At 43.7% G+C, this 26,930-nt stretch overlaps 1 long non-coding RNA gene across 1 annotated transcript in view; it reads right to left on the bottom strand.

The window, feature by feature from the left end:
- LOC135796274 (uncharacterized) overlaps window positions 1-25,730 on the bottom strand; it is a 35,220-nt gene extending 9,490 nt beyond the window's left edge. The window contains exons 1-2 of the long non-coding RNA XR_010549296.1: window positions 25,527-25,730; window positions 22,045-22,090 (exon numbers count right to left, since the gene is read on the bottom strand). This is a non-coding gene — a long non-coding RNA (uncharacterized lncRNA). The remainder of the gene's footprint in view (window positions 1-22,044; window positions 22,091-25,526) is intronic.
- Between the last annotated feature and the right edge of the window lie 1,200 nt (window positions 25,731-26,930).

Raw genomic sequence — 26,930 nt, 5'->3', positions numbered from 1 at the left:
CAGACTAAAACAACATAAAAAACTTTCGCAATATCGTTACCAAAAAAGAATATTATCAGGTGTGTGCAATGTGTTCATTTTGGTTGGGGGCGGCAGTTAGAAAACGAGGAATTCTATGGCTGGCCTAGACCGTTACGGAGTTTTGTAGCCACATAAATAAGATTGATGTGCGGGCAAGATGGGCGCGCACAGAATAAAAAAAACGCACCGAAGAAGAAGAAAAAAAGAATAAAGAGTGCAACCGCCGCCTCCACCATCGCCGCATCACATCTACGCTTTTGTTCGGTCTTTGTTCCACTCAACGGACAATACTATACAACCCAATATACAACCTCTGCAGAAATTAAATAACATAAGCCCTTCTAAACAACGCGAACGTTCCAGGCAGCGGCCAAGCGAAGAGCGCCGAACGCCGAATATAATAAGAAAAAGCGTAGAAACGTACAAAACAGAAGAGAGCACGTGCATTATTTTTTCAACGTTGCTTCGCCCTTGGCGGTATGCTTGGTTGCCTAGATGCCCGGCGGACACACGCAGGAAAAAAATGCGCGATTAAACAAGCGAAACGAAAAACAAAATTCTCGCAGAGTGTGAAGCGGAGGGTTTTCCCAACCGGAGATCGTTATGCCGGCACTTGCCACCCCCCTTTATTTTCCAATATAATCTTTCTCGCCCCTCAAACGCAAGGTAACGCTCAACAGAGTTAAACAAATATGCGCCGCGTCGAAGAATTGTGGAGGCAAAGAAGAGAAGAAGATTAAGCGCGCAATTCGATTTAAAGATAAATATGTAATTATAATCTTTAATGGGGGTATTAATTAGAGATCCAACCCGCTTTATATTTTCCAATGCGGACTGAGACAAATGAAAGGCGCAGACAAAGAGGCACAGAAACAGTGTTTGTGTGTTTGCTTTGTCTCTTGCCGTGTGTCGAAATTGCTCACAGGGAGCGAGAAGACGACATTATCTTAGTGGGGGTTTGGAGGCCTCGTTTTCCCACCTATAACATATTAATCCGTACTGCGCTCGAATTGCCACCGCGCCGCCACCACCCGCAACAAACTACAATCCCAACTTATATTGCCGCGATTAATTTTAGTAACCGACCAAAATATCCATCTCTCACTCCGACTGCAGACACGTCGCAATCCTTCTCGTGGGCCTTGGATGCCGCCATCTTGTTGTAGTAGATGGTCATACCTTATGTCTAATTGTATCACCGTGAAATAAATTGCGCACAATGCATTAATTACGCCTGGTGCGCAGCGTACGCGAGTCTGGTCAACCGGAGGAAGCTGTGTCTGGTGTGCTGGTATTAAGCGCGGGTGGAAAGAGGGTGGAAGGCAGTGGAGCGTCGTGTATGAAGCATGCGGGACTAGATGGACCCCCAAGTCATATATTACCGTGAGTGGACGTGCGTCGTATTAAAAACGAGGCACGTATGCCTGCTCGGAGAGTTCCTGCACATCTGACCACCCTCTCCGAGCTACTACCCCCTCCATACTTGGATGGACACTGCATCCAATATAATAACGTTGCAAAGCAATTTTTCTTTACGCGCCCACCAATTATAGGATTTGTCTAAAAATGTATTTGGTACCTACTGAAATAATTTTATCATAATTTTTTTAGAAAAGTGCTTCGCCCTGTAAATTCTATATTCTGAACTAGAATGATTTGCTGCGCAGCGCGAGAAATGGACTGTCCACTCGTCGCGCTCGCCGCTACCGCCGCTGAACGTCCCCCGTCTTGCCGCCCCTCTCGGCGGAATATTGACGAGTGTTTCCCGAACGAAGTGCGCCCCACGCGCGCCGTCCGTCCATCTCCCGGAATTTATATGATGTTCGGAGGAGCGCACAAGGCGAGGCGTGGGGCAGCAGGCGGCAGTAGCGGTGCGAGGGGCGGGAAGCATTGGTCGACGCCGGCATCCAATAACCGGCGCCATTTCATGTCAAACCGAAAGAAACCGCACCGATAAAACATGACATTCCGAAATGGACAGACGGAATCTATAACTCTCTCTCGGGCCCAAACTCTCCCCACGTCCGCACTATTGCCGCGCCGCCTCTCCACGTCCACGCACGTTCCAATTCGATCGACCCTTCATACACGCACACGAGTATATTGCGAAAATTGCAGAAAATATAACCAAAGTTTTCCAAGTTGGTTTTCTTTCTTACTAGTCTTTTGTTGTTTCTATGTTGGTAGAAATTGTAAGGGTGTCTGTGAGGGTGTAACGCCAATCCGGTGCAAAAATACTACGCCACGGTTATTTTTCTTTCGTATTTATGCACGCAGCCGGGGCGGAATAAGCGCAACACTTTTAAATTATAGATGGACCAAGGCAATGAGATTTTCTCCCCCTGGTTTTGTATCCTACGACAAGACCTCGTTAAATGTTAACGGGCGATTGTAAAACTTGCTGCCGCCGAGCGCGGAATTCATTTTCTATTCGTATCCGTTTTGCAAAGTATGGTAAACACAAAATTACAAACTCGGTTTATTGTAGGCAAACCAAACGACATAACCAAATCCCAATGTTGGCTAAATGCGATGAATTTGAGTCTCAAATTTTAATCCAAAAGTGAACATTGATTTGATTATCGCTCGAGTTTCACGCTTCGGCTGCTCGCACCTGATTCGCAAATGACCCGAACGCAACACATGCTCGCATCTCCAAAGGCGGCTTTAATTTCGCCCCCACGGAGCAGTTGCGACGATGACCACCTCTTAATGTCGCCTTGAGGACGGCTCGCTCGGTCCGGACGCCTAATCCGTGTAATCTAATAACCAATTCCGCAGCGCTGATTATCCCGTCGCCCGAGTGGACACGATTCGACGAACGCGCAAAGACCTCAAGACATCACAGCGCCTCGTCTGCATCTTCACGCCGCACGGGTCAGCCGGACCACCGGAAACTCTCGCCCAAATTTAGATTCACGGTACATAAATACTGTTGTTCGTTCCAAGCTCTCGAACACACTTTGCAGGAATGAAGATGATGATGATGAGAATGAGTCCTCGGAGAGTTGAGAACCATCCGAAACTCATCTACTTCAGGTCGAGTTCATGTACTTCTGACCAGAACATCTTTGGGCCTTGCAAGTTCAAGTTTAATAAATTTATGAGCCCGCTTATTGATGTATAACGTTACCAAAGGTGTGGGAGAACGTTATGTACGGCTTTAATTTTGCAAGACGTCCGAATTTCTCAACTTATCTCCCTTCTCTTTAGACGACCTTTGGTCTTAGAAGAAGAGCTCCAACACCAAAGACACGAGACGAGACCAACAGAAAGGTGATCTCTTAAACTGTCCATAATTTACCGGACACACGCAGTTGAATAAGTGAGTGGAGAACAGCAGCCCTAGTGTTGTGGGGATGAACGACTATGACTATGACGGAGCCCTTTCAGAGCTCCTTGTAGCGTTAAGTTTCGGGTGTCGTTGCATTTTATGCGACACTAAAAGTTATGTCTGTAAAATTCCTATCATTAATGAATATCCATCCCACCAAGGGGGAGACAACCTGTACTGAAAATGTGTGTATTGTACGAAGGGTGCATACAAAGTGCAATTGATACAGGGTCTTGCATAAAAATCATAAAGTGCATAGTCACAAGATAAAAAAGTGAACATATTCGTAAGCACCCAGTGATGGAAAATTGTGAATATTAGCAGAAGGGAGATGATCGATGGACGAACGCGTTGACATCGGGTTAATTTGAAACACAGCGCAACCAACAAAGCAGATAAACGCAGTTAATATAATAAAACGTCGCGAGCATCCCCTCGTTGTGTTCGGGGCGCGCCATCCGCTGCATAATTCGACAGTTTGTCAAAAGTGGTCGGTAATATATGATACAGAGTTGGGTTGGTAAAGACGCAGTTGTTTCGCTGCTTGCGGTTGGCTACACTGCTAAATCGCGTACAGCCACCACCGACGAGCGCCAGATGCAAAAGACATTTATCATTATTACGACCACTACACCCTCGCCGCGCAGGAAAAACCCAAGAGCAGAAAACAGAGGGTAAAGAGCAAGGCCCGCATCCTGCGTTGGTACCCCGACTTCTTCACGATCATATTTTCCACTTTACATGGACATAGAGCAGAAAGGAGGCGGAGCTCCAAGCCGTCCCCAGCATGGCGTCCCTGCACTTTTCCATATCTCATGGAGATAACGTGCAAACCCAGAGCGCAAAAGAGTTTGAAAGATGAGCAAGCATCAATCAACCGGGCGACTTCCTCGACGATGATGGAACTGAGAGCTGCTACAACACGCGCGATAAGCGAGTAGTAGCTAAGAAGAAAAAAAGACGAAGAAAAAAAACTGTCGACCGAAAGATGTCTCGGGATATTTCGCGACGCGCAAAAAGCGCCCGCGATCGCGGCTAGCAAAGCTTCACATTTATAACTAACCTCATCCATCTTCTTCCGCAAGGGGGAACTCAAATGCAGCTCAATTTGTCAGAAAATCTAATGCTTCAGTTTTCCGCTCGCTGTTGGAGAGTCGCAGCGCTTCCAATAAAACCGAATCGCATCAGCGGCCATATACCTCCTTCTTCCACCTCAACCCAACAACCCTCTACAAGAAGCTATGATGCCGCTATCGATACCGATGCCATTTTTATACATGTATATATCTCTCTGTGGCGGCGAATTGCAAGCGAGCGTTTTGTGCGATGATCGCTTCGACTTTTCCGAGAGCAAGAAAATTCGCGAAGGGGAGGATGGGCTCCGCGTGCAAGATATCAACATTTTAGCGTTCCTCCATTTTCTCGGCTTCGTCGGTAGCGCGATCGTTTTTTGCGTTTTATTTGCCTTCATAATATATCCTAAACTCTTCCTATATCTGGCAGCCATAAAGGGGCCGCTTTCAAAAACGGATATCATGAAATTTTCTGCGCGCAAAACAAAAGATACAAAACGGTGGAGGCGGCGCCGGTGGCAGAGATACGAAACGACATAATACTCGTTTCGCTTTCCGCATTATTTATGCCATGCCGCGGAGGGCGAAATCACAAATCGCTGGTTTGGGCGCAACGCTGAATTTTCAAATCCGACCATCCAGCCAGCTCACGTTTTACTTAGTTTTTTTTTCAAAAATATATTCCACGTTCAACAAGCCATGAGAGGGCGAAGTTTCCGCAAAGTTTTCCAATCTTTAAGGAAAAAAGGTCGCAAACGACGCAAACGTGAAGATAATGCAAGTTGTGCTTTTATATTGAAATAATCTATATACAAAAACTTAAATTATCAATTTTTACGAGTTTGTTAATTACAACAAAAACAAATTGATATTGGCCACACATGTTGATCCAACTTTTTACACATCAATCAAATGGCATTTTTGTCGGGTGTTGCACACACAAAAAAAATCTGATATTCCACAATGACAACAAAAAACTGCTGTGCGCCAATTCATTTCCAACATTCATTGCCGGGCCAATCTCGCAATATCGCAATTTTGCTGCTCGCCGTGTGATAACCATCCGATCGAGCAAATCCGCGCCATAAATACGTCATTTCCCAAGCCCCGCAGTCTATCGCGTCTAGTACGCTGCCACCAAATATTGAATAAAACATGATGACGTCATACAATCGCCGCCATGTTGGGCGCGCAGATAAAAGCGATCGCAAATTGATGGGCCATTACCGTCGTCCGCGCCCCGACTCGAGATTAAATTGGAAAAGTTTAACAGTTATATCGCGATTTTAAATCAAATTCATGATTGCAACTTCAACTTCAAACATTCGCTCAAACGCTCAAACAATAAGCGCGTGTCTCATAATCGCCGATTGAGACAGAAAGAGCACGAGAGAGACGGAGAAAGAGAGAGAGTTAAATGTATTGAAGAGTTTTCAATCAGGCGCGCGCGTAATCATAACGAGGCGGAGTGGAGCACATTAACAGAAATTGTTTACATGTGGATATTCCACGTTGATATTACAGAAGGGCCCATGCGAGGAATTGGTGGTAACATCGTTTGCGTGACCGGATATCATGCTCGAAATGATCGACCACACCGACACGTGGTACGCGCGCTTTGCTATATAGGGTCGATGGTTTGAAATAAAAAAACAGTACGCCCCGACTCGGTGGACTCATGATTTATGCAATGTTTTTGTGTGTTCTACAATTATTGGGATTAATTGGCCGGTGAGTGAAGTGCGTGCCTGTCAAAAAGCAATTCACCAAGTCAAAGCGAATCAGACGGACAAAAACAAAGAGAAAAACTTATTAATTCCGTTTTCGATTTTTTCATTTCATTTTCACGCGGCGTAAAGAAGGGAGATTCGTGTTTGTATTGTTTGCATGCGCCGAGACGCGCGGGCTATAAATTAACCGATATCTAATAAAGTCGAAGTCGGATTTATCGGCTTTTGCATTTTCCCATCTAGGGAACGCGACGCAGCGTCAGATATTGTGTTTGAGGACTTGCGAGAAAAGCGATCGCTCGCTAGAGATAAATTTATATTCAGACATTGGAAATTCACAGTTTCATTGACTTTTTTAGCAATAAATATCCACATTTTACATTATGAGAACAAAGCATGTTTTTAATTTTTGTCACTAGATGGCGCAAGTAGTATTAAATCAATGCCTTTGTCCGAATGTCACTTCTAACCCGATTTGAAATGTTTATTTATGGCAAATGACGGTGATGACTGACTATGAGGTCATATTGGACGCCAGCCTCTCGTCTTCTGAAGCCAAAACCGCCCGCCCGAATCTGTATGCTCGAATGGCTGGCTGGTTAACGTGTACATTTGGCTTTTGACATGCTAATCGCGCCGTGACCGTCGAGACGGAAGGCCCGCGAACCCTTATACCTTAATGAACACCGAATAATGAATATTTACAAGCTGAAGCCGAACCCGATAGCATCTCATACCGCTGTCGCCATCGTCGCCGCCGCCACCGCCACCCGAAACTAATCCATCGACAGGGCGCGTGCACATATTGCCGTCTCCATCGCTGAGGAAGATAATGACAAACGTGTCTGAACGTCCCCGGTCGGCCAATCTTCGATGATTATGCCGCCTCCGACCGCCAGCCAGTCGAGGTGATATTAAACCGCAATGCGATGTTATTATGCGCTCGAGATGCATAAAATTAACAAAGTTACAATTTAAAATTAATATTTTAAATATGCAACTTGTTCTACTTTTAAAATGATTCATTGGTTGCCTACTATTAAAATTTAAAAAAAATTCCATATTCAAGCAAACCTTTTTACTTCTAACGATTAATAGATATTTACAAAACATGTTTCCCCTACACTGTATGAAACTTGAATCGCATAAATCAAAAAGGGTATCAAACCCCGTTGAACGTGACACCGCTGCCGGGATTGAGCGAGTGGAGTTGATTATGTCGTTTTGGACGTTTTTATGCACGCTTGTCATTTATACGCGCCGCGATGCTGGATGTTGACTAAATCACGAGACGCCCGAGGGTGTAACCCCAAGAGAGCACACACATACTATACATTCAGTCATCCACTCTCGCCGCTCGCATCACGTTTACGTTTTCTAAACGCTACTTGTTTAGCAGACACGAACCGAGTAACGAGCATCACACAGCAGCATCAGGTTCGTCGTTTTAGGGGTTGCCGGCAAGCGCAAGCAAATACACGCGGCGTTTATATGCATATCATCCCCGTATCAGCAGCATTGATTTAATAACGTCGGGAATGAATGCGGATGCTGATGCCCATATCATGATTCATAATGGAGCGCCGCGATGCCAACCCCGTTGTTTGTTTAGGTGGCGCGCAACTCGACGGGGTGACTTTGCCACACTTGCCACTTGCCACCCTTTATCAATATTTGCTTATTAATAATTTACGTTAACACTTTTGAAAATTGAAACTTGAACAGCTCATCACCACATCGTCAAATTTGTCCCTTGACAACTCATAAAACTAAAAATGAAATAATGTTTTATGACATTAAATTATTAATCATTTCGTTAGGGTAAGTCAGTAAAGTCTTGAAGCATAAGGCGATAGAGTTAATAATAAATTAACGTCGCAAACAAAACCCTCGAGGCTGCCTGGCGCCAAACGTCGCCGGACGTCAAAACAAGGGATGATTAATTTAATAATTCATCGCTAATTATTGCATAATTGTGTTGGCATCGTGCTTCCGCTTTTGCCGTATCGCTTAATTATTAATTAGACCTGTCTCTAAAGATAATTACAGGCAATCACAGATAAATAAATAATGTGATTACTTTAATTAACGTTTAGTATGAGGAAATATTGTGATAACACCCAGAATATTATATTGTAATCATTATTATTGTCCCTTGGGCCGAGTGTTTTGACCTTCTGTCGCTTTATCGGTGCCGTCACGCGCGAAATTGATATAATGCCTAATTCATGTCTCTCCTGCTGTTCTTGCTGCGTGTCTCCCGAAAAGATATTCCACCCTGCGCTCAGTATACAGAAAATGGCTTGGTGTGTTTATGTATATTAAGCGAGGCACTTGTTATATTATGCATCCATAATTGGTTATTAGGGAAATTTTGTAGCGGCACACGCACCAACAATATTCGGGATGAATGTTGTGCCACGGAGGCACGCAGCGACGGGGTGCGCGCGTTCGTAATTTAATTTGAAATTGAGCTAACGGCACGGAAAATTGATTATAATAAAGTACGTGACTTAAAAGTTATGCATTTCGAGCATGAGCCAAAAATTTAATTTGGTAAATACACATTTTGAATGTTAATTTGGAAAAAATGCTATACAGAAGAATAAAATAAGAAATGTTATAATAAATAAAAAGTATTATTTTATAAACTAACACAAATTAACTAGGTATTAATTTATTGAGGCTTTTTTGTAGCGTTTTTTATCCACTTGTTTTCAAGTTGTAGAAAGTTGCAATTTATTGCCAAGCGTAATAAAACTCAAAACTTTATGTGGTTTTAATCGCCGCGAGCATTACCGTCAAAAATATTTCGTATTTTGCCCCGAAATTCCAGCCAAAAGTTGCCAGGTTTAGGCACCGCAGCCAACCATCAACGTGCACAATAAATAAAATCCTGAGCGAAAAACACACGCGCATATAAAAATCCAACATGTGCACCACGCAAGCCAAGCAAGGAGCACACTGCGGGAAAAAAACGCGCGCGTCGGAGAGCGCAAAAAAGTTAATTCGGTTAAAGCGTTTTGCGCGTTTTTCGACGAATATCGCGCGGCAGCGACGGCAATATATTAATGAAGCTCATACATAGAGAGGTGCTTTATAATCCTCCCGCCAAGTGCGCGCAGATTGATCACACAGACCATTTGCTCGGGACTTTCCAGCAGCACCACAACCAAATTGCAACGCTACCAAGTCACGAGCGGCACAACACCCACGTTCGCGCGGAAAACAACCCGAAAAATAACCAGACGTTGTTGATGGCTACATTTTATTACGGCGACCATATGGAATACAGATTTGCCGGCCCTTTTGTTATGCTGTTGTTAGTCGAATATATTTATACTCAGGACCGCACTACTAACAACAAACTTTTGATAATTATACTTCCGCTAAAATTGTAGTTTCTTAAACAAGTATATTTGGTTGCATATATTAAATTTTTAATATAGTGGTGATATTTTTGATTACGTTAGATTATGACGAATAAAAATACTGTCCTGGCGGCATAAAACTGGCGTATTTTGTGTGAATGTGTGGCTAAAAGCGTGCCCGCCGTGAATTTATATTATTTCTACCCTCTTGTGTTGTGACTGGCGATCAATTTCGGAGCGCAAAAATATCGCTCGCCACTCGCATTATAATACAAAACCGATTTCGAATCGACAACTTTTGCCACGATGCGCGATTCTTCTTTCTCTAGGGTGCGTTGGAGTGAAGCCAAACGCAAATGGACTTTTATCGTAGACCAAAAAATATAATCAAACTCTTATTTTTGCAAAGTTAACAAAAACAAAAATAAACTACTTGATGAATATTCTATACTTATACTTAAATAAAAATCTAGTTCAACGGTCTTGCGCATGTTTGAAGATTTAAAAGATTTTTTGCTCATTTTCTGCTTCATGCAATCGTAATGCGATGCTACGGAGTATCGAAGCAGACTTTTTATAGTCATACTTTGAAGATCCCAAGGATCCAAGAGTTGGATGGTTGCTGGTGGCTTTTAGCGTGCGCCGTGCGCTCTTCGCCAACTTTGCGCTAAAAATAATATTAGCCCGGAGAGCTAAAACATGGCGATAATGCATTACACGAAGGCGCTTGTTGTTTTTTGTCTCTGCGCGCTCGGCGAGCGCGAGGATTCTTTAAATCAATATTGCATTACTGGCTGGAATACCGCTGAGCGAACCAAGTACGAATCGTCAGAAAACTCAACCCCACGCGCTGGATGTGAGGGGGAGTCGGCAGCAGGGCAAAGCGCAGTCGAGAGCGAGAGATGTGCCATTTATTTAGGCGATTCTTAAAACAATAGATCGTGATTCCACTGCAGCAGAACAAGTGAGACACCAAGTGTGTCCACAATAAGTTGAACAAAGATGTAGAGATACGCATATATGCCCGGTAGTCGTATTCGAATGTTTTATTTGCATACGTACAATGAAATTCGCGAATAAAAACTAATAAAATGCTCGGCTATAAATTTATCTCGCAGTGTGAGTGGAATTGAAATGAAAGAATTTAGATCAAAGCATATTTCATGTTTCAAATCAATATTCTCAGTTCAATGTATTATGTATGCAACCCAATAATCATTAATAGTTCATGTGTACCATCTTATAATACTTATAATCAAAAAATATTAATTTTAACACTTGAAATCGGTGAAAACGAAAGGGTAGAAAGCGGAAAAGGTTGGCCGTTGGCGTATTGAGATGTAAGTGACACCGCCGCCGCTGCCACCAGGCGGGGACGGGTGTAACGCGAGCCCAGCTGCGACTGTTTGCTCCATCTGGTTCCATTTCGCGGCTCGTCGACTCCGCCTGCCTCAACACACTGACTACACGACTCTGACTAACTCTATTTTACTACGCTTTACAACCATCTCAAAAGTGACAACATGACCAGTGCCTGACAAACTCTTTTTTTTCTACCACAAGGATTAATTGCATGCTTGGTTGACTGGATTTTAAATGTTTTGATTGGGTCTTTATTTCATATCATTCAGATATTCCCACTACACACGGAAATCAAACGACAATGTGCAAATTTGCGGGTTTTACCGCCTCGAGGCAGACGACAATGGTCGACAATGAGAAAATTAGACGCGATTACATGCTTGTAGGAGCACTGCCAAAGCCTTGTGTCACTGCTGATGATGCCACCAATAGTGGGATATGAGGGTCGATTGGGATTGTGGCGGTTGGGATACACTTTTTTAATCCGACAAGAAAGGCATTCGATTAAACGCGCGTGTATCTGTTTCAGTTATTTTGATATCTCACATTCATTCAATCGCGTAGGATGCGTTCGCATGCAGCGGAGACAATATGGCACCCTGTCTGTTCGGGGGATAAGCGTATCCATGCGGAAGAATGTGTCTCCGAACCGTACCGCGATTCCTGCGATTGGTGGTGGTGTTATCATAATAATAGCGCACCCCAAACACAAACATAAAACGTGTACAATGTATCATCCCTTAAATGTTTACATTAAATTTTTGTTGACTAGGGATGAATTTTTGTTATTAACTTTCTTTTTACCGACGTAAAGGTTTGAAAAATATGATGTGTGAGTATGTGTGTATTTTGAAGATGATAGAAGAGAGCACCAAGCAGTCTGGTGGGTCCGGCCACCGTTGCGGTGGCGGGTGCCCACTCGCCACCCCCCATTGATAGGGTGCGTTCGAGTGGAAGAGCAAAGGAGATGAAAGTAGGCGCGCGTTGTGCCGTCCGAAGCGAGGTCGTTTAATAAGCCGCTACCGATGCCACAACGAGTGGCCGCGCCCGCCCCTCGCCGCCGCCGCGAGTGTACGTCGTATATACTCATACACGAAGCGGTGCGCGCTGCCTTTATCTCCGCCACCGCCGCCGCCACTGCCGGCGGGATGGTGAATGGGCGCGGTCTCATCTTTGCTATTTGTTATTTTATTACTCTGCGCCTTGTTCCAATCTCGGCGCGTTGCGTCAGCGAAAACCCCCGCAACCCGCCGCCACCTATATGCCTCCCCCGTATGTAATATCCACGTATATAAACGCAAATCTATCCATAGTGGAAAGATGGTCATCTCGACAAACGCGGTTGACGCTTTTGCTGCTGCTGCCTCCCCCTTCAGCGCAAGAGCAACTTGTTTGTCATGTGCGTCACGCTCCGACGTCTGATTGCGGAGCGAAATTCATGCCGGCCACGTCGCGCGCGCGAGAGCCAAGACCTAATATATAGCAGCCGCCCCATTCGCCGACTTGCCGCCTCCCGACTCTCGGCCCATATTTCGGACAAACTCTCCAAGCGCGCGCGACGATCGATGCGGCCAACTCTGCCGGCGTGCACGACGTCTTCCATCATGAAAATTAATGTTCCCCAAAGTATAATTTGTGGAGACTTGCCGCACAACTTGCGGCTGGTGAGGGCGGCAGCAAGCGTGAGGTCGCAAGACGCCTTCCGTCTCTGGCGTGACGCGGCGATGCTGTATTGCCGGAACGCTTCAGTGACTATAATATGCCGCTTAATTGTCTCGAAATGAGAAATTCGTTTCCAAGTTATAATTGGATGCACGACGGGTTGCGGGTGTCGGTGGGCTGGGGCAAGAGAAACATCTCGGCTTAGCTGCGAGATAACCAAAACCAAAACTAAACTTATTCTGCGTTTCGGACATGTTGCATATGCATAGAATTAATTTGCGACAAATTTAATCCAAGTTTTAAGTCTCTGCCCGCCCCCACAGCAACATATCAGTTGGCAGATGGAAGAAGTATAGCATAATATCGATAGGACACACAGCGCCGCTTGAGATTGCGTGATGGCGTACGCGCGGCGGTGGCGGCGGAAGGGGGCGCACCTGCTGACCACCGCCGGCCGGCCGGGCCTGCCCAGTGCCCGCCGTCGTCATGGCGACCACCTCGTCATTAAAGCATCGCCTTATCATAACCGTGAGCCAGCCATCTTTGGCGACCGACCGCACACACACGCGTCGCGGCCGCGGCGCGCGCACCCTCCGCCGCCACCACCACCACCGCTGCCGCTCGAGACTTGCACTCGCCCGCTGCCCGCCTGCCGCCGCCGCCGTCGGTTATGATAAATTCAATTCACTGCACAAGGCACACTCAACCGATTCACTACTGCTTCACCTAGGACCACTAAAGGACATTGCGCCGCCGCCGCCCCTACACCTCCCAGTCGAATTGTATCGCGACAATCGTCAGTCATTTGTCAAGCTTGTCATTTGCCAGGGGTTCAGCATGCGTATGAATGAAGTGCAGAAGTAGAAATCGGTGTACGTCATTTGTCTGCGAGGGTGTTTTGAATGGGTTGGCGGCGGCACCTGAGCATTAATAAGTGATTTGTGGACGCGTATTCACCCGAGCGCCAAGCGCCTTCATTTTTCATTCAAATTCAAGCTTTCATTAATCAAAACAACCAAAGCGAATCAAACGTCAATGCTGCAAAGCTTTCAAACATTCAAAATCCTTCTCAGCCGTTCACAGATTTATCAGGGTGTGTAGGTTTTTTTTTCACGTTCAGAATTCAGGGTGTTACTATGTAGGTTGTCTTTGAATCGCGCACCCGGAAGCAAGTCAAAAGTCAACTTCTGGTTGCGTCCGCATGTCTAACTCGGAACGCTGATGGCGGGCGATAAACATCCGGGCCCGGCTCGCAACAGGTACAACCCGCCGTACGGTGCTTCCCCTCATTACCGACCAAAAGAAACAAAAAAAAAGCGGCAATCGAATCAGGCCAAGCGTCGCACGCAAAAACCAAAGCTGCCGACGCAAAACATCCCCGAGAAAACACCCGCAAGCTCGAAGCAGTCGAAGCCCAAAAAAGCGTCGGTCAGGAGCAGGAGTTGATCTCCTTATCGCTGCCGGATGCGAATTGCAGTCGGAGCAGCTACAAGTTGCCAAGTCGCAAACGGTAGCGGGCAACCACAACGACATTGACAACTAAATGAACAATAAGGAACGCAAAAAAAGTAAAGATGTACAAGCGTACGAGCAGATATGACTCAGATCAGTGTTTATCAAAATGTTGGCAACATAAATGCCAATTTTATCATAAAACAGTTTGACAGGCACTGTTTAGATATAAACACTGATAGAATGGTAGAAAAATGCAAGAAAATTTGCTTCCTTATGGTGTTATTACGTCGTGTTAATATGGTCGTACTATCTTATGGTCACCATGTATCAAACCGCACCATCGCTGCAGTCCATATTAAACTCTTTACGGAAAATGATCGCCAATCCTGGACACATCGTACGTGCCGATTATTTAATTCTACAGTCAAGCAAAAAATAAAAAAGTCAAGTTTAACCATATTTACACCAGAAATTACAGCAACAAAAATTTATTTCCATGTTTAAATCTTATATTCTCTAATTTTTAATTAAATATTTTACGTTGACATGTAGTGGGTATCTTGCTACGTCATTCAGTGACCACACAACTCTTGCAACGAGTCGAAGATGCATTTTATGTATTTTTATTTCGAAATAATCGCCGGCACTCATTCACTCGCGGCGTGCCATCGCTGCTACCGGTCGGTACATATGCTTAAATTGGCATTAATAAAACCATTTACGGTAGACGTTTCAGAATTCTAGATAATGCGACGGGTCGCCGAAGACACGCAAGAGACATAAGCCTTTCTGATGTATGTCGTTCAACGCTACGCGCTTGTTCGCTCCGTAATTAAGTCGCGTTTATTTTTATATTCCCGTGGCATAATCTTTGGTGCGTCGTGCATTTTCCTTTGTCGCGACCTGCGAGAACAACAGTAAGCGCGCATAGCTTAGGAGTGCGAGCGCATAAAGAATAACGTCGTTGAAATGATCACTGATCACGTCGACGTCGAATTGAATTGAATTTGCGCGTTTATGAGCGTTGAGACAGGTGTGCAGGTCGAGTACGCGGCACTTGACCGGTTTTCATTACAAAAAAGTATTGTGATTGGCATTCAATGATGACAGATCACGCATAATATTACAAGTTATATGTGTGGATATAGAAAATCTCAAAGAATAAATATTTATTTTTTTGTTTTTAATTGAGATAACGTAATCACTTTGAAAATGCTAATTAAAAACATGTCAAAACATGTAAAATTGAAATATATATAAGTATTTAAAATATAAATGCACACTGTTTATCTATTTCTGGTTTAAAGTAACATTAACAGTTGTTTTGGCTACTTTAGAGAACAAAAACTAAATTTTCAGATAATGCATGTCAAGCGATGCGCGCTGAAAATTTACGCCTAAAATTTTAATGGATTTATTTTTAGTTTCCCACTTTACATCTTGTCGCGCTCGTAATAAGAGATATTGTGCTTTTAATTCCCTGCAATTCGTATCCCCTCCGTGTGCGCGACAAACAAAAGCAATAAAAACGCGGAAGGAATGTAATTGCCTCCGAACGGCACTTTTCCACCGTGCAATGTTTTTTTATAATCAAATTTTCCTCTAAGGTAGATATAAAACTTCGTTATCCGCCGCAAATGCTCATCGACATAGCCCGCGCCGCTCGAGCTAAGTGAAACAAATGAAAATGTGTGTGGAACATCGCATTCCGAGTGTCCTGCTCCTGGAAGGAAATTAAGACGACCAGCAAGAGGCTCTAGAAAACTATATCGCCGTGGCAAACGACATAGCTCCCGATAAACGCGAAATAAAAACCAATTTTCCAGCATCCGCTGCAAACTCGAAAACCTCACGGTTTGGTGTCACTTCATACGGAAATACACAGAGAGAGTGGGAGAGAACTGAACCAGGAGGACCTGGGGCACAAGGACCCGGACCGTTTGTCTCAATCACGGCTTAGCCCTCCTTCTTTGCCACTGCCGAAAAAACGCGCGCAGGCCGGAGGCAGAGAACAAACAATACGAAACGCAAAATAATGAGTGTAATTAATTCAATTAACCGTTAATTAATGGCGTCGTATACTTGTATTGCGTAAGAGGAGCGTTGGTTGGACTAGGATGGAGGACCTGCAGGCGAAATACCATTCGAGGGAGAGATGGGACCTAATGGCGTTTTGAGCTGGCAATCAATATTTTTGAAAAGACTTAATACGCTCGGATTACATTAAGAATAATTTTAAATTTTCGCAAAAAGAAAAAAAAGTAATTTTTGCAAGTCTAAAATGCAAACTAAGTGAATAATAATGAAGGCATAAATTAAACGCCTAATTTAATGGATTGAAGTTATGTTATAATGCAATCTCGTTCATAAATACGACGGGATCGAGGCGCGGCCCTCCTCGAATGCGGTGGGTCCTCGAAGAAAAACAACTCTCGCTCTCCGATGAGTTTGCTAATTCGGTTTTGTTTCCACGAGTGTATACGTATACCGTATACACTCCACTCTCTTGGCGTTGTGTGATACCTGGAGAGTCGCACAATCGGCGGGGTTTGATCTGGCACCGGGTACTTTATTTCACTTCATCGCCCGTAATAAATCGAGAGAGGCCGCGCGCCGAGGTGGACCGGTTATAAAAACACCTTCTGCGGCCATTTAACTCTCGCGCGCAGCGCGGCCCAAAATGAATCTTATCGAGCATCCCATAAGTCTTGACATCACCTATTTCTTGCCGGGCTCGCGGGCACTAAGGGAGGCGACTTATAAATACACACGTATGCACTGCGCACCAACACACGCAACCGAGGGCATCCCGGGAAAAGAAAAAGTTCTACACAGCCCGGCCCCGAAACGTAATGAATGCCCGGCCATCAATAATGGCAAAGTTATACTCTCTCCCTGAGGAAACCACTACGCCGGGAGCTCATTCTATACTGCTGGCATTCCAAAAACTGGAAGAGGATGAGTTAAAAACTGCGATCGTGCCAAAAATCCAGAAAACAGAATTGAAAAAACAATAGAGCCGCACATAACCTTGAATTTTGCTTGTTTTTGGTTTGTAAAAATGCGAAAACCTGTCATTAATCAATCAGTACTCGTACACCAGAACATGTAGATATTACACGCTTGTACACCAAATTATGGTCTTCCTCTTGTAGTGTAATGGTTTTTGTAGAGTGCAATCGTATTATTATACGTATTATGTTAAAAGCGAGCGCGGTTAAAAATGAAAATCGCTCACGCCTTTCGCTGGCCGCGCGCACTGCTTTCTTGCCTTCATGCATCACGATAACGCCAAATTGCGCATCACTTAACCCTTGACGGACGGTTTCCTTCCGCCTTCGTGGCACACATGCTCGCGAGCGCGCCGCCCACACCATAGCCATCTCACAATTTCAAACGGCGCATTGGATACTTTGAATTGCGATAATGAAATAATGAAATAATGAAAAGGCAATCATTCCGTGTTATATTTCGGTATAAAAATTTTCTCGCGAGTGTACGATCACGCAATTCTCTTCAATTCGCACTCAGTCCATCTGGGAGTTTGGAGTCTTTTCTGACATAGTGATTGTTCTGATCGGACAAGACCTTAATCATATCTTGATTTCGAAACGCCCACGGACGAAATTGCGACGACGCACGCGATGCACTCGCGCAATTGCATACACGCTGTGAAAAATTTACCTCGTGCAATTTCTCATCGCGCGTGTGATAACTAATTTAGTCATTTGAGCACTAAAACCCAGGCGATGTTATCATCGTGCGAGGAGGACAAAACTGCTTTGGCGCGCGCGTTTTACAAGGTCCTCGTGTTGCCATTAGGCGTTGGAAACTAGCTTACTGGCGATTATAAATGTAATTCCGGCATAAACAAGATAGAGCTTCCAGTGTGGGGATAATCGTCGCGCGAGGGTCTGCCTGCGGAACGCCTTCGAACATTTCCACTGATATGCAAAAGCGAGCCGGGCCGTTATTATAATCCATGATTTTCGTAATTCGCGTAATTCAGATAGGGACGCACTAACATCTCGTCGTTACGCGTAGTGTTATCGCCCTAAAAGTGGGAGCAATCTGGACCCACTACGTGTTGGGCACGTGGCGCGACTTATGAACATTGCTTTAGTTTAGAGGTATGAAACGATTTGTCAAAACATTACTTGTAAATATGTTTCCTGCCATCCATATAGATAATACTTTGAAAAATGATCTTTAAGTCAATTCTTATCAGTTGGTTTATGAGCTTAGCATAATAAACACCTTTTTCTTTCATTTTAAAAACACAGTTTTTGTAAAGCAACAAACCAAACTTGGAGGGTGTGATTGCTCCTGCGGCAGTTTCTCACTTCAGCGTTTGGTTTTCGCACTTTGCACACCAATCACACCGTGCCTTGGCTGAGAAATTCGCGGCACGTAACCAACAACGCGATATTACGTTCGGGAAACACGAAAAATTAACATCGCTGGTTTTATGACTGCTTAAAATTCACCGAAAGCCGTCGATGCCCATTCGCCCACCTTCACCCGCCACGCAGCCGGAGATGATGTGGAACCATAAAGAGACGCTTACTCGCTTGCAAAACCTATAGGGACACGGAGGGTGAAGGCAATATTCCGTCTTGAATAACGAACGATTAGCCTTATTGCATCAATAAGCTTTTCGCCGCTCGGCGATTTTAATTTAAACAATCGAAATGTTTCGTCCCGGCGCTACGGGCGTCATCGTTTTTTCTCTCTTTTGTTATAGCTATAGAGCTGCGATGTCTTGAGGTGGGATTCACCCGCGCGCGCTCCATATGCAAATCACGCGTGTCGTTTAGCTGCGAGATCAGTTATTTTATGGCGCTGCGCGAATCACCGAATGCCGAACCATATCCATTTATTGTATATTCGCCATTTTCCATTTCGCCTATAGGTACACCTATCTCTGTAGCGAGAGGCACCGCTAAGAATTTGGAATCTACGCTGCGCGTTTGAACGAGGGGAGATGATAAAACTAAAACCGAATCGTGCGCTTTTTTTGCGCCGATAGATTTCCATTCCGCCATTTCATATATATAACGACAGTAAGGTATTGTAGCCTACCTACCTAGCTACTTGTATATGGCGCTATGGATGGGAATTGCTTTTTCTTTTTTGTGATACTTTTTTTCCAATGCGTTTTTCCTCCTTTCTACGAGTTTGCAAGCCGGGGAAAAACAACAATACAATTTTATACCGAAAAGCAATAGACACAGAAATTTCCGACGTTTCTATTTCTTTTATATTCATCCACCCATCTATTTCGACGATTGCGACGTCTACCAACGAAAAATATATATTTCCAATAGCACCATCATCATCAACATCAGCAAGACTTCGAAAATCTTTAAAAATACCTACGTAGCTACTTTGAACTTCGTCTAACGTTATATTCATAAAATTTATTTCGTCATTTCGGTGTCATTTTGCTGCATGCACGCACACGCATGACTATAAAGGGCGCGATCTTATTACTATTCAATGAGCCAGACAAAAAGAAATGTTATTTTTGCATATGGGACGCATTATTTCACGCTTCTAAGCGTCACAAATCGATTACATTCATCCCTTGATCGGCTATTACAAAAAAAATTTGTATCTTTTCAATTTTCAGAGATAAATAAATGTTTTGACGAAAAATATTAAATAATATGATTATTAATTACTGCTATTGTGGCAAAATAATGTTTTTGACTTTATTTTTTGCTGACGACGAAAAAAATACATTGGAGAAACGTTATGCGGCATTTTCGCCACCACGATGATCGTTTGCATCGTCGTCGCATTATGTCGTTTCGAACATATCTGGCGTAGAAATCGCGTTGGAATCCAAACGCGACGCGGCATAAAGGTGCGAAAACTCGCTGCGGTGGCGGAGGCGGAAAAATGGCGTGTTATTCGCCCTTATCAAAAGCATAAAACCGTCACGCGCCGTTTGGAAAATGTCCATTTTTACAGTTTCTCATTATGCGAGTCTATGAATAAATTCGCACTTTTCAGCCTCGCGGAAAGTTGAAGAAGAAATGGGGAATTAGAGATAAGCTCGGTGAAGCAAGCAAGCATTGGCAGTGATGCTGGGGGGTGGCGTGGCGACTGTGGCTGCGACTGTGGCGGCGGTGGCGTTTTGCCGTGCGTATTTAGATCTTTTAGGTGTGCGCTCGCTTTACGTCGAATAACAAACATGGCGCTCGTTCCACACCCTCCACTTCATCACTTTTATGGGACTCTTATGTAACAATATGGAAATATCATCTCATCGCTTACGTCGACGGCGCGCGTATTTCGGCATTAACGCGAACGCACCGAATATAAATTCAACAACTTAACTGCCGCACCACACCAACAGCCAAACCACACACACACGCAAGAATAATGCTAAAATACGATTGCAAAATATATATAACCTCAACGACATCTGGCGGCAATAAAACACAATATACATACTTTTATACCTTTTTAGTTACTATAAACTGACGACGAAAAAAATGTAATCAACATTAACAGATAGTACAAACAGATGTCTTTCGAAAAAAGTCCAAGTGAACAAAGTCTACAGCGACAATGACACGATGAGTCTCGGAATGAGCGCGTTATGAGCTCCGTCAGGTACTAATTAAAAGCGCACGAACCTACGAAGCGGCGTGTCACATCGCCTCCGAAGGAGTTTCATTCATTCGAGCACGACGACACCGACGACGACACGACTCGCGGCGTCGCATTAAGAAATATCAAGATGTTATCGCGATCTATTATGAGCCATCAAGCAGCGGGAGTCAGTCGGTGCCGCTGATGCTTTCACGTCGCTTGAAGTGTCGCCCCAGCGTCACGACACGTGTTATTATGACACATGATGATCGAACGGCGAGTTTTGTACGCGCGGAAGTATTTGTGCTTGTAGACATTAAAACTTTTTTTGCATTAAATGGTTGGTGTAGTTGGGTGTGTAGTCATCGTCACGTGTGTGGGTTCGCATAACGCACGAGTTAAGTGGTTCGCACGCGAGCTCTTAACGAAGCCATAAAGTAATGAAGAGGTAAATTATGAGCGCTCGCGAGCACGTGGGGCGTATACGCGTGCGTCGGCTCACAAATTATGTCGAAAAATGTTTTCATCTTTTAACTGCCGGTGCTGTGACGTTTAGTTTCACACCTCTTTGCAGAGATAAACGAGTGGGATGGAACTAATGCGTTTTTAAAAGTAATAAGTGTAGTTATAAATATACTTCCATAGGGTGTTAATAAATACTTACAGGAAACTACTAAGTGCTTTTTAGGAACTAAATCAAAATATTGCGTCTTTCACAACGGCTAATTCAACTTCAGGCATGGTAAATAACCGCTCAACACTTTGATTCTTAATTTGATGACCAAATATATGCTAAGTCTCTATAACTAATTTTCTATTAGACATATGGAAGATTTCTGAATTGACGAAATTTAATCAGCCATATCGTCACCCGAGTCACCCCATAATTTTGGAGGGTGCATATTTTCTACATTAACATAACACAAACACCGTTCCGGTACTATTTTAACGACCCCGAGCAAGAAAAGTAAAAAAAAAAAACGACCCTCTTAGTAATAGCAGCTTCCGTGGCTGGTTCTGGTCTTCCGACTTTTTGGGGCATATGGCGAGTGCGATGATGATGACGGCTATGACAAACGCGTGGAGTGACAGACAAAATATGAAGTTAAGTGAATAAATAGGGGTGACTTCCCTAAAAGATACCAACACCAGTCAGTCATTCATTAGTCATTAGAAATTTACATTACGCAGACTTCACAAGATTTCAAACAAACTTTTAAGAAAAAGTCGGTTAATCCGTGGCAATCGTTATTTTTGGCTAATTTTTCTGTGGTTGCGATTTAAGAGCGATCAGACGGGCCCCGGGGAATTTACCGCAGTTGACCCCCCCTCCCAACGGCTCTGCAGGTAGGTAGTACATGATAAATTAAAAACTTGTTTATAAACAGCAAATGTTAATTTGACCGAAAAATATAATTGAATTATAAACTTACCAGTGTATGTAGCTTATCGGACTGCCAGACACAACGAGTGCTGTAACTAAACGAAAACATAAATTAAAACAAAACTATTTCATACAATTGAATTATGTTATAATTAACAAATTACCTACACGAACCTGATGATGACCCGATTAATTTAGTAACCGACGCCAAACATAACGCCGAGTAAAGTATGTTATCAAATCCACTATCACGTGACTTGTAAAATACATAGCAAACGCGATCAAAAACCGGCATTTCCGAACATTACACAAATTACTAGAGTCGCAGAGCACAAGTAAATAGTCGATTGATCTTCGAGTATAACACAAATTTAGAATGTTGAAGTCCGAATAAACGAAATAAGTCTCTCAAAACACGAATGGATCAGAGACCGACACGAAACTGGCTGCAATCCACCGATTGTGCATGCCGAAACTGCGTAAACAACGACAAGGCAGTATATGATAAGAAAGCAAGAGGTGCGCAAAGACGGCGCGTCGAACGCACGCGACCTTGTGCGCGAATTTGCAATAGGCATATTACCTACCTGTGATCTAAACTAAACTAAACGTCGCTGCATGCAGCAAGTTGATGCGGCGCTAGGAGACAGCGCGCGGAACACACGCGTTAAAAACGTTGTTTACACCGAATCGCAGATAACAGCATTGTATACAAAACTATTCTCGTGCCCACATTTGTTGATAAATATAAAAATAAGCCGAATAACTTAATTTTATGATTCTTAGTGCATCCTAGAGCCATCTATGAATGTGACAGATACTAGTCCCACAATTTTGACTATTAAAATCATTAATTAATCTTCCCATGTGTTTCCACTTTTGTATGCAGTACATATTGTCAATTAACATGTAGAGCATCTCTTAAACTATAACATGGCCTTTAGAAACGCACAAAATGTGTATTAGTTTACGAGATACAGGCTGTTATCTAAGCCAACTTTTACACAAAATTAACACATTGTCACGAGTCTAAGATGAAATTTTAATTCATAAGAAAAAATGGGCATATGGAAGACAGCTGGATAATCATCCACGTACGGTGCCCTGAACACGAGTCACCTTTATCGCTGCCCTTGTACGGTGCCCTGAACATGAGTTATTTCTACCGCTACCCTTGTACGGTGCCCTAAACACGAGTCACTTCTACCGCTACCTTCATACGGTACTGTGAACCCGAGTCACTTCTACCTCTGCCCTTGTACGGTGCCTTGAACCCGAGTCACTTCTACCGCTGCTCTTGTACGGTGCCCTGAACACGAGTCACTTCTGCCGCTACCCTCATACGGTGCTGTGAACCCGAGTCACTTCTGCCGTTGCCTTTGTACGGTGCCCTGAACACGAGTCACTTCTACCGCTGCCCATGTACGGTGCCCAGAACACGAGGCATTTCTAACGACACCCTGCTACGGTAAACCGAATGAGACTCAACTAAACAATTGCGATTAATTGCAATATAACTAAATAAACAAGGAAAAATCAACGTTCTTAACATATTCGAGTCAATAAACAATACTAATTGTGTATTTTTGCTAATTTTTTGGTGTTTACGACTTAAGAACGATCAGCCAGGCCCCGGCAAATTTACCCCAGTTGACCCCCCCCTCCCTCGCCACGGCCCTGATATCATGTCGAAGGGTAATAAAGTGAACCCGGAAGAATCAGATCGGAAGCTGAAGCAATTCTGGCTCACTGGACGTCAATTTTTCCTTTGCTTGAATTTTTGCCCCCCGGTTCCCCCATTTAGCGTCGGAAGTGTCAGAACCATCCACAATTTCTACAGTTACTACTCGTACATTCAGCTACTGATACTGATGATGCTTATGACCATCACACACGTCCCGAAAGCAATTTCAGTGTAAGGGAAATGCGAAAAAGTCATAACCGATATGGCACACACACGCCAAGCGCAGTCGACTATAATGAAAACACTTCCGGTTTATCTGCACACCGCCCTCTTTCAACCCTCGGCGCGCTTATAACTGACGTGACGTTCCGTTTCGGAAACGACGCTCGGCTGATTAGCTCGCAACTTAAATTACGGTCAATCACGCCAAACTATTCATCGAACCCTCTATTAAGTCCTCGTATTATATTGATATTGACGTATAACATAAATATCGAAAATTTTGTGTGTACAATGCAATCTATTTTATTATAAATTGCCAACTGTTTATGGTCAATGAACGCTTCGCGATCGGAATGAATAATGCCAGCCGCATGCGATACGAATAATTTACGTATCGGGCAACGCGCGGACGCGCATATCGCACGGATGGAACATATTTTATTTATAAATAACGCGCGCGTTGCGTCCGGGGGGCGCGGAATGACCGACCGCGCGCTTTTTACAAATGTCGAACATGTATTCCCGTTCGATATTTATACCGCGCCGCGACCCTGTATGTGTAATATTTTGTTTTAATATGCATGATGAACAATGCGGAAATTGGCGCAACATTTGCAAATATTACCTACGTACGAATAAAATAAATGAAATATTTTGCGAGCGCAATAAATAAAACAGCACAACAATTTTGCTTGTGGTATGTATTAATTTGTTAGATATTTTATTTTAAAAGTGGAAAATGTTTTATGCATTTTTAAAACGCATGTTGCTCGCGACAGAATGATATACCTCACACCGGGGCTAACGGAATTACGTTACGGACGCATTTAAATATTAACGGTGGACACGCGTCGGTGTCGCCGCCCCGAAAAACGCCACTCGTAAAAAATCGCAATAAAAATAACAACCCACATAAATTATTGTTTTCGGTGCGTGGTGTGCGCATTCTGCACCAAAAACTGTGTACGCGGATACACATTTTAAACGGTGACATTCGCAAACGCAAAACATTAAATATGTATAAGAGGTTTGAATTATAGAATTATACAAAAAAAGAAACCAGCAGTGGATGCGACATTACGCCGTTTGTGCGGTTTGTTTAAGTGCAATGAGAATTCACGTCACAGCACACCTGCGCGCGCGCAAAAAAAGATCATCGCCGTTTACACGCTCGATCCACGCATTGGCAACGCAACGGAAGGAAAAAAAACGCAGAAAATTCGTTATTGTAAACATTCCGCTATGCGGTTTTATGATTTCTTCGTAACGCGCTGTCGCCGTCTCCGTCGACATTTCTGGGACCGGTGCGAATCATATTCTCGCACACTCGATTCCGATGCTCGTTTGGCCGGCGTTCGGCTGCAAATCGCTCATGAAAATGACACCTGCACACACCACGCAGCGCGATATTTCTCCGCGAGGTAATGCGGCGTGCAAAAATAAACAAATCGGCTACACCTTAATCGCTTATTATTCAACAAACGCGAGGCGAACGCCGAAACGATTGTGTGCATTCGACACGACAATCAATAAAATTATTTCTGTTTATATCGCCTACTAAATGACAAATTGCCTTCGTTTAATAATTTGCAAAAATGTTCAAACTTTCAATACTTATTACTCACCATAGATTTTCTAGTGTAGAATGCGGAGGTGACTGGAGAGCGTTTGAAGGTGATCGGGGGCGGTAAGGTTGGAACCGATCGGCGATAGTAAGCCACAATAGTGGCGCTTCGGGGAAACACGGCGCGTCGAATGCTCCGGTGTTGGGTTAACAAGGAACAATTCAATTGGCAAACCGGCGACAACTCTATTCCCAGCACTACCACTACAATCTTAAACAATATTCTAAAACATACTATAACCTCAAAATCAATTATTCTCAACAACGTTTCAATATCTGTGATATTATATGCTAGGCAACCAAGTTTTCACAACAAAATATTTTCAAAACTTTTAGGCATCTAATTAAATTTAGATTTGAGGAAGTAATCTGAATGCGCATTGTTTACACCCCACCTCAGATTTAGTAATCCCGACAAGGTGCACATTCTCCATTTTAACATAATGCTTAAGTTTGAATCATTCATTTCGCAACGATTACTCATTTAATCCAAACTAACGAGTTCGTCTCATCGCGTCGCCTGCGCGCCTCGGGTGGATTAAAGTGAAGTCAATTTCCACATCTCACGAATAATGCATACATCTAGAATCCAAACACAGTTGTCGTATATACCGAGTTGAGTCGCGTTTCCACCTCGTCGTCCGATTCGTTATGTATTCGTCCGCACTCACGAAAATATATGAATAATCTAAACGGAATGAATTACACTCCGAGCGACAGCTTTTCATTCCAATATTAATGGATGTCCGACGGACGCGAGGACGTTTCAGGACGTTTATTCCAGACAGCGGACAATAAACGCAGAGCTATAATATATTAGTTCGCAGAGTGGTTCGCATTGAATTGCCAACAGAAGCAGTGTTGTAGCTGTAGCAGAATTGATGCAAAACAGAACAGAAATGAAGCAAATCTATGCAGGGTGTGAAGAAGTGAGAGTGAGTGGTGGATATACAATAATCTAAAGTTAAGGAGAGATAGTTGCCTCCAACTACTAGGGTGGTGAGAGTATAGGGTGGCAATGTGTACGGAAATACGCCGGCAATCGCCGATCAATCACAACGTCCCGGACGTGCTCGAATAAATAATATCAGACACGTGTCGACACCTCGTCTGCAGTCATAATGTTATAATAATCGTGGCGTCTCAAGGGGATGCAAAATCCACTTCAACACATATACATAAATTCAAACGTGCCCACTCTAATAATCATCTTTTTTTTTTCTTTTTGAAAGTCAGTTAGTTCCATCGTCTTGATCAAAACGCAAATGCAAATTCAAATTATAACAATACCCATTATATTCACTCAAAAGTTCTGTTCGCTTAACGCTCCCCCCAGTACATTTTTCTATTCTGTGTCCGAGGACCCAAGGGCACTTCGTTACACTCCACCCCGACGCGTAATAAT

Source organism: Atheta coriaria, unplaced genomic scaffold (genome assembly GCF_025399875.1).
Source record: "Atheta coriaria isolate IRGN ID8LTWV9N9 unplaced genomic scaffold, Caltech_Dcor_3.1 hic_scaffold_7_pilon, whole genome shotgun sequence".
NCBI lineage: Eukaryota > Metazoa > Arthropoda > Insecta > Coleoptera > Staphylinidae > Dalotia > Dalotia coriaria.
This window is presented reverse-complemented; position numbering and strand designations above follow the sequence as displayed.